Raw genomic sequence first — 9,317 nt, forward strand, 5'->3', positions numbered from 1 at the left:
TGTAGAAGCAGGGGCCAGCCCCTGGCCTTGGGAAGTGAACAAGAGAGAAGGCACAGCACCACCAGGCCTAGCCAGAAGATTGGGGGAGGCCACCAAAGGGTTGGGAGTGCAATGTGCTCAGACCTATGCTGTCGGGTGAAGGATGTCAGTGTCCTGGCAGGGGTGGGGACCAAGGAAGAGAAGTTGGGGAGAGGATTCAAAGGTCACTGCTGCAGGGAGTAGGGGTGATGTGGGGTATCAACCTAGACACACATTTTTCTGTTCTGAACAACTAGGGAGGTGCTGTTGACCACACAGGAGTGGGTTTAGGGGGAGATGATGAGTTCAGCCTTCTCAGAACCACACACGGTTGTATTTTCTTCAAGCACAAAGGTTTTATCAACAGTCCACACATGATTTATTGTTCCATCCATCTGCATCTATTATCCTTTAGATTCTGAGTCCTGTATAATCAGAGACAGAGAAGAGCACAGACACAAGGGGAACGACCCAGAGGGAGAGACCAGCAGAGCCGAACCTTCTCTTTCCTTTTGCCCCTAGACCATGCCGCTCATGGCTGTGAGCTCATCCCGCGGGCATGCACAGTCCTGAGTCTACTCCCCGACCTCATTCTGACAGCAGCCCTGGAAGGTTTGTGAAATGGAGTCCTCAGGAGGAGCCATAACTCGTCAGAGGTCACACTTCCCAGGCACTAAACGTTTCCTGATGTGCACAGCAGTGGGGCCACCGAGACAGGCGGCTCTGCCTCCCCTGGTTGCCATCAAAAGCATCAGGGACAGGGGACTCCAGAGTGGCCCCCAGGACCTGGGAAACAGCAAGACTCCTTCTGGCCCAAGGAACTGGGTGGCCGGGGGATGCCTCTGGTGGATGTAGCAGGGGTCTCCTCCCCACATGAAAGGTTGAGAATATGAAAAAAATGTCAGGTCTGAATTCCTGTGGAAGGGCCTCCTGACCTTCTCTAATGTGGTGTGGTTTGAGTTTTCCGGAAACCAAGCCCCCGACTAATGGTTCCACTCTCTTTTCTAATAAATACGTGGCCCTGGGCCCGGCTCCCTTCTCTGCTTTGTCATGAGGGACCCGTTATTTATGACTTGGGGATGAGTCACAGGCCTTGGCAAGGAGCTCACTGCTCTGGGCCCAGTGTATTTTTCCACTCAGTAGCAAGCGAAGGAGGGCGCTTGTAAATTCTCCTGTCGAAACAACTCTGTAGGTGTCTTCACAGGGATGCTCCTTCTGGCTTAGCCATAAATCTATTCCCTGTTGGACATTCCTGGTGGTCTTTCGTTGCTGCCCAGGAGAGTGGGTGGGGGCTCTTATGGACTCTGGACTCAGCTCCCACCCCAACTCCCAGGCCACACAAACAAAACCACCATATTTTCTTTGGGGATTTTTCCAAGACGCCTTGGGGCACAGTGAGTTGGGGAGATGAAGGGGTCAGGTCAGTGAGTACTAGAGAAGGAAAGGGGTGGAACATGGGGAAAAAAGGCAACAGGATATAGGGGCTTCTAGAACTCCCCATGACCCACAGAGCCCAGTCTACACTCCCCAGCTGGGCACTCCTGACTCTCTGTGTTAGGACCAACCCTCACCTAGCCCAGGACTATCCTGGACACCCTGTGTTTACTCCCAGCCTCCCTGCTTTGCTCCAGATCTTCTTCATGCCCAAAGTACCCTTCCCTCCCTCCAGTCCACTCTCAGAGCCTCTACTCAAGGACTATGCTGTTATCCATCAGGCAATGTTGTGGATAATTTTTTATTTCCTACTCATTTGTCTTATTTCCCCAAATAGATTATGAGCTCCCAAGCAGGAAATCTCATGTCTCTTTTCGTCAACTACACGATGACCAGGGACTCTGGGGTGGGGGATTAGGGAAGAGGCGTCAAGAACTGTGAAGGAGCTGAGATTCTGTCCTTCTTGCAAACTAGCAAGCTAGCTGCCACTGTTTCATGGATGCTGGCAGAAGACACAAGACTCCTGGGTCAGAGACAAAGGATAGTTCATTACTCACAAAAATAAGCAATAACCAGAGAATCAACATTTGCACCAGTCCCATGAATCCTAATTCCTACAGGGTAATGTTAAGAAGGCCAGGTTATGCCTGCACACACAGTGGGTCGTATTACAGGAGAGAATTCCTAGCTTAGGGATCCTGAATCTTTTATAATAGGCATTATAATGCCTAAATTTTGACCCAGAGGAAGGCGTTGTCTTTATTATATTGGACAGTAAACAACGGTGCACTTTGCTCCAGAGGGAGATATCTTTATCTTCTCAAACTATTAACTAAGCAAACACCTTGAAAAGGTAGTCAGGTATAAAAGGAGCCTGTGCTTCTGCTGGCAAGATGTGCAGAAACATGACAGACCCATGGAAAACTGTCTCCCAACAGGGCACTTCATTAACTCTTTTTATTCATCTCATAATGACCATCTCCAGCATTATCCAAAAACCTTGTCATAGCACACCAGCACAGTGACTCCTAACTCTGGATTGCACATCAGACTCTTGGTGAGGTTTAAGGCAAGGGTGGAGGAGGTACCTCATTCATGAAATCATATGGCAGCAAGCTCTCTTGGTGCCCTGTCCAAAGCCCCTCAATACTTACCTCCACAGACCAAAGATTGCCTTCTTTACAAAACTGTGACTCTGCTTGTGCATGGGACAAGCCACAGCACTGGAGAATTAATGCTCCCAGAGGTAGCCCTCAGTCAAAGAAAGATGGGAAGATGGAAGATAAATATCGCAGCTTTCTTCCTCCTGGCTTGGATAACTCTGTCTTCCATAGTTTCCTATAGATGGAGACCCAGTTGCCCACATTGATAGCTACTTGATAATACTCCCTTTATTGGCTTCTTCTCATCTTTATCTCTCTTCTTGCCTCCCTGCCATGCTTTGGGGGTTACTTTCCTGCTTACATTTAAATCCTTGTCTCAGTGACTATTTCTAGGGATTCCACCTAAGATACTTAACTAGCAGCATAATATGCTATGTTTGAAAATGGATTTTAAATTTCAGTCTTTAATCCATATTGAGATGATTTTTGTATATGGTATAAGGAAGGGGTACATGTTCAATTTTCTGCATATGGCTAGCGAGTGTTCTCAGCACCATTTATTAAATAGGGAATCCTCTCCCCATTGCTTGTTTTTGTCAGGTTTGTCAAAGACCAGATGGATGTAAGTGTGAAGTCTTATTTCTGAGATCTCTGTTCTGTTCCATTGGTCTATGTGTCTGTTTTTGTACCAGTACCATGCTGTTTTGGTTACTGTAGCTTTGTCGTATAGTTTGAAGTCAGGTAGTATGATGCCTCCATCTTTGTTCTTTTTGCTTAGGATTGTCTTGGCTATTCATGCTCTTTTTTGGTTCCATATAAATTTTTAAATAGTTTTTTTTCTAATTCCTTGAAGAATGTCAATGGTCATTTAATGAGAATATCATTGAATCTATAAATTGCTTTAGGCAGTATGGCCATTTTTCACTATATTGATTCTTCCTATCCACGAGCATGAAATGTTTTTCCATTTGTTTTTATCATCTCTGATTTCCTTGAGCAGTGCTTTGTAGTTCTCCTTGAAGAGGAGAGGTCCTTGAAGAGGTCCTTCATTTCATACAGCTTGTTAGCTGTATGCTTAGCGGGGTGTGTGTGTGTGTGTGTGGCAATTGTGAATGGGAGTTCATTCATGATTTGGCTCTCGGCTTGCATGTTATTGGTGTATAGGAATGCTAGTGATTTTTGCACATTGATTTTGTATCCTGAGACTTTGCTGAAGTTGTTTATCAGCTTAAGAAACTTTTGGGCTGAGACAATGGGATTTTCTAGATATAGGATCATGTAATCTACAAACGAAGATCGTCTGATTTTCTTTCTTCCCATGTTAATACCATTTATTTCTTTCTCTTGCCTGGTTGCCCTGGCCAGAACTTCCAATACTATGTTGAATAGGAGTGGTGAGAGATGGCATCCTTGCCTTGTGCCTGTTTTCAAGGGGAATGCTTCCAGCTTTTGCCCATTCAGTATGATATTGGCTGTGGGTTTGTCATACGTGGCTTTTATTATTTTGAGGTCTGTTCCTCCAATACCTAGTTTATTGAGAGTTTTTAAGATGAAGGGATGTTGAATTTTACCAAAGGCCTTTTCTGCGTCTATTGAAATAATCATGTGGTTTTTGTCTTTAGTTCTGTTTATGTGATGAATCAAAACCCTAGAAGAAAATCCAAGCAATACTATTCAGGACATAGGCACAGGAAAAGATTTTATGATGAAAATACCAAAAGCAATTGCAACAAACGCAAAAATTGACAAACAGGATCGAATTTAACTAAAGAGCTTCTGCATAGCAAAAGAAACTATCATCAGAGTGAACAGACAACCTACAGAATGGGATAAACATTTTGCAATCTATCCAACTGACAAAGGTCTAACATCTAGCATCCACAAGGAATTTGAACAAATTTACCAAAAAAAAATAAATAAATAAAAATAAAAATAAAAATAAATAAAAAATGGGCAAAGGACATGAACAAACAGTTCTCAAAAGAAGACACACATATGGTCAATAAACATATGAAAAAAAGCTCAACATCAATGATCATTAGAGAAATGCAGTTAAACACCACAGTGAGATACCATCTCGCACTAGTCAGAATGGCTATTATCAAAAAGTCAAAAACCAACAGATGCTGGCAAGATTGTAGAGAAAAATGAATGCTTTTACACTGTTGGGAGTGTAAATTAGGTCAATCATTGTGGAAGACAGTGTGGCTATTCCTCAAAGACCTAGAGGCAGAAATACCATTTGACCCAGGAATCCCATTACCAGGTATGTACTCAAAGGAATATAAATTATCCTGTTATAAAGATACATGCACACTTATATTCATTGCAGCACTACTCAAAATAGAAAGGACATGGAAGCAACCTAAATGCCCATCAATGGCAGATTGGATAAAGAAAATGTGGTACATATGCACCATGGAATATTATGCAGCCATAAAAAGGAACAAAGATCATGTCCTTTGCAAGGACATGGATGGAGCTGGAAACCATTATCTTCAGCAAACTAACATAGGAACAGAAAACCAAATACTGTATGTTCTTACTTATAAGTGGGAGCTGAGTGATGAGAACAAATGAACACATCAAGGGAAACAACACACACTGGGGCCTGTCAGAGGGTGGGGGTTGGGGTGGGAAGAGGAAGAGCATCGGAAAGAATAGCTAATGGATGCTGGCTTTAATACCTAGGTGATGGGATGTTCTGTGCAGCAAACAACCATGGCACACGTTTACCTATGTAACAAACCTGTACATCCCGCACATGTATCCCTGAACTTAAAATAAAAGTTAGAAAGAAAAAAAAAGAAAATGAAGCATGTATTATTCTGACAATACAAGGTATAGAACGTAAAGCTTACCACTCTCCTCTTGAGAGATGCAAAAGCTAGCAATAATTCCTTCTAAGAAAGGGGTAAGTCAATGGATGGCAGAAAGAGATGTATAAGATTAAAGAGGCTGAGATACCCTAATGTAGACCCTGTACTGGTTCTTGAGAACACAGAATCTGAAACCATCTCAGCCAGCACAAAAAGAAGACATACCAGGACCACTGGCATTTGCCTGCAGTCCTCCCTTTTATGAAGCTCTCCCCTTTTGATCCAACTCCAAGTCTACCCTTCCTTAGTCCAGACTCTTCCCTTACAGAAATGTGTTTCATACACAGGTGTGAGAATCTGAGAACAGCTGTTAATGGAATCTCTGGGGCATTGACTTTATAATGAGCCTCAAGGCCTTGAGCTAAACTAAGAAATAACCAAGAAGAAGAAGGGGATGGCAGTCAAGAGCATCAGAACTACTTGGGGAGCTTGTCCAAACCACACATCTAATAATTTGGAGACATCCCAAGAGTGGGTTGAATGTTTTCAGTTAAGCCATATCCCTGCATAATTTACCTTCTGCCCAGGACCACTCTGTCCAGCTTCCTCCTTGCCATATAAACTGGAAATTCTCCCCTCCAACCCTTAACAAGTGAATGGAAGCATGTTAGAAAACTACAGCTATGCACCACGTAACATAAGAGGAGTGTGACATTTCAGTTAACAAGGACCACATATGCCACGGGGGTCCTGTAAGATCATAATACCATGTTTTTACTGACCTTTTTCTTTGTTTAGATACATGAATACTTCCCATTGCACTACCACTGCCTACAGTATCCAGTACAGCAACATACTGTACAGGTTTGTAACCCAGAAGCAATGGACTATATCATATGGCCCAGATGGTAGTAGGCTCTACCATTTAGGTTTAGGAAGTATACTCTATGATATTCACACAACAATGAAATGGCCTATCAATGCATTTCTCAGAACGTATCCCCATTGTTAATTGACACCCTGACCATTAGCATTGATTAGCACTTACAATTATTGCTGAGCATCATTATTATCCATTGAATTAAAATAGTTCTTTATACTATTTAAAACTTTATCACATTGACCATATGTTATTGGAGCCTCTTCCCTTCCCTCTCCCCATAAGATAATTGAGAAAATAATATTATCCTCACTTACAGATAACGAACTGTTGGTTTAGGAAAAAAAACTTGATAGAAATGCTCTCATTTTACAGATGAGGAAACTGAGGTTCAGAGAGCATGGCTAATCCAAGGTCACACAGCATGTTAGTGTCATGGAGTAAGAGGAGCATCTTGTCTATAATACTAGCAGTAGCTGTCATTAGCTGAGTGTTTACTGTGTGCCAGTTCCTGCATGCAAGATACATCCAGCATACATACTAGCAGTAGCTGTCATTAGCTGAGTGTTTACTGTGTGCCAGTTCCTGCATGCAAGATACATCCAGCATACAATCTTTGTTAATCCTTATGACAACCCTTCCAGCAGGTGCTATTATTATCTTTGTTTAATGTATGATGATGTCAAGACTCAGTGTGGTTAAGTGCTTTGTCCAAGGAGGGATGCAGTGCCTCCGAGTGATACTGGCTGGGTGGGCACGGAAGTGCATGGAGTGAGGCTTCCTAGCCTGCCAGCTCCCTCTACGCATGAGCTCAATTAGAACTGACAGCCAGATGTCTGGGGTGGTGACGTCAGGGATTAGGGCAACAGCTGGGGGGCAGCCAATCTCTGGTTGGTAGCCCCCGCCCAGACAGTTCCCCGTGTGCTGGGAGCCACATGGGAGCCAGAATGAAAGAGTATGGCTGTTCCTCCCAGCTGAGGACACCCCGCTGATGAGCCTGTAACTGGTTTTTGTACACCAAGAACAACTAAGTATTTATGGGTCCCTGGATGGAATGGGTCATTGGAGAATGTTGGACGCAGTCCCTGCAGCTCCAATTTCAGTGAGGTAGCTCCACCTTCTTGCCTCCACTAGAAAGAGCCCCTCAGGTACTTTCCCATCCTAGTGGCTCCCAGTGAGCAGAGACTGGTGCCTTCCTCTCCTCCATCAAAGCCCCCTCTGTTCAGCCACGACCATTTCACCATCCTGTTCTATGGATCTGCTCCATGGTTTCCTCCCAGAGAAACATCTTGCTCCTTTCCCAGGCCTGGCCCGTGCTTCAGAACATACACCCAGGCTGACCTCACCACTGTACTTCACAGACACTTTGGTTTGAGTGTCGGGCAGTCTCGGGTCACTGGCAGTGAAAGTCTCCTGTAGTATCCCTTTCCCCAAGCCCTGACACTTCCCTCTAGCAGCAGCCCTTGAAGCCTCTCCAGTATCCAGATGTTTGGTGTCCTACAACTGGCTGATCTCCAGCCACACGGCGGCAGCATTAATAGACCGAGCAGGCATAGAGGCTTCTGCTGGGGAAGGTGGTGGTCAGTTTACTTAACTCAACCGTAAACAAAAGCAATAATTAGCCCAAGTGAGCAGCGGAAGGGAAAAGGAATAAATCAAACCCAGGCTCAAAAAGCACCTGTGGAAAGGGTTTCCTGGCCCACAGGAATAGTGGCTGTAGTAAACAAACCATGAGTGACCTTGGCTCACAGACTATTAATTTGCTGATTGTTGATGGGTTTACACAGCTTAAAATGGGAATAAAGCCATGGTTAGGCAGCAGCCCAGTCTTCTTGTGTGTGAGCATTTAGTCATCGGATTAGCAAAGGTGGATCAGCCCTGGTCTGGGCTGTGGGCTGGGGTGAGAAGAGACCCAGAACCTGCCGTAATGGGGTGCATTCAATGTAGCTGTGTCCTCTACAGACTTGGAGACAAATAAGGGAGGAGTCTTTTTTGTACTCAGAGAGCTACACTACTAAGCAGAATCAAATAGGCTTAAGTACTAGTTAGCACTCTTGAATGCAACTTGAACCAGATTAGGAAAAGAGATGGATATCATCTACTCAAAGAATCCAACCATGTCATGGCAAGAGCAGGATGCAGCTAGGCTTCAGAAAACCTTCAAATGCTCCAGAACACTCTCCCACTCTTTCTCTCGCCCAGCCCCATGACTCTCTTGGTGTTAGCTTCCTTCTCTTATTGAGCAATGGCTCCCTTCACATACACACACAAAAAGACCTCCAATAACTTCCTGGCCATATAGCTTACCATTTCTATCTCATTCTATTTCTCAGTTTCTCTCATACATATATATATATATGTGTGTGTGTGTGTATATATATATATGTGTGTGTGTGTATATATATATATACGTATATATATATATATATATCTCGGGCTGGGATCAGTGGTGTATGCCTCTAATCCAGGACCAAGAAATGGTCCTTCCTTCTTCTTCCTTTTGGTCTATCTTCCCCTTTATCCTTCCTCCCTCCTACCTGGGTCCCCAGCCTGCCCCAAGTCCTTAGTCTTGCTTTCCCCAAAGACTAAGCTCAGATGGAGCCAGCATCCCCAACACTGATGACATTGATGAAACCTGCAACTTGAGAGGGAGAGCTGTTTGATGGAAATTTCTGGAAACTTTACATATCCTTTTCTTCCCAGACCCTTCATGGAGCACCCTATTCCAACCCTTGTCCAGACTCCCCTCCTGTCCAGCCTAAAGCAGCTATTGCCTCCAGCACTTCAGGAGGCAGAGGCAGGAGGATCACTGGAGCCCAAGAGTTCAAGACCAGACTGAGCAACATATAAATACCCTATCTCTTTTAAAAAATGCAAAAGATAGTCAGGTGTGGTGGCATGTGCCTGTGATCCCAGCTACTCAGGAGGCTGAGGTGGGAGGATTGCTCGAGTCCAAGAGTTTGAGGCTGCAGTGAGCCATAATTGTGCCACTGCCCTCCAGGCTGGGTGACAGAATGAGACCCCATCTCTTTAAAAAATATATATATATTTTTTAGGTGTGGT

This window comes from Colobus angolensis, unplaced genomic scaffold (assembly GCF_000951035.1).
Source record: "Colobus angolensis palliatus isolate OR3802 unplaced genomic scaffold, Cang.pa_1.0 Scaffold24, whole genome shotgun sequence".
Classification (NCBI taxonomy): Eukaryota; Metazoa; Chordata; class Mammalia; order Primates; family Cercopithecidae; genus Colobus; species Colobus angolensis.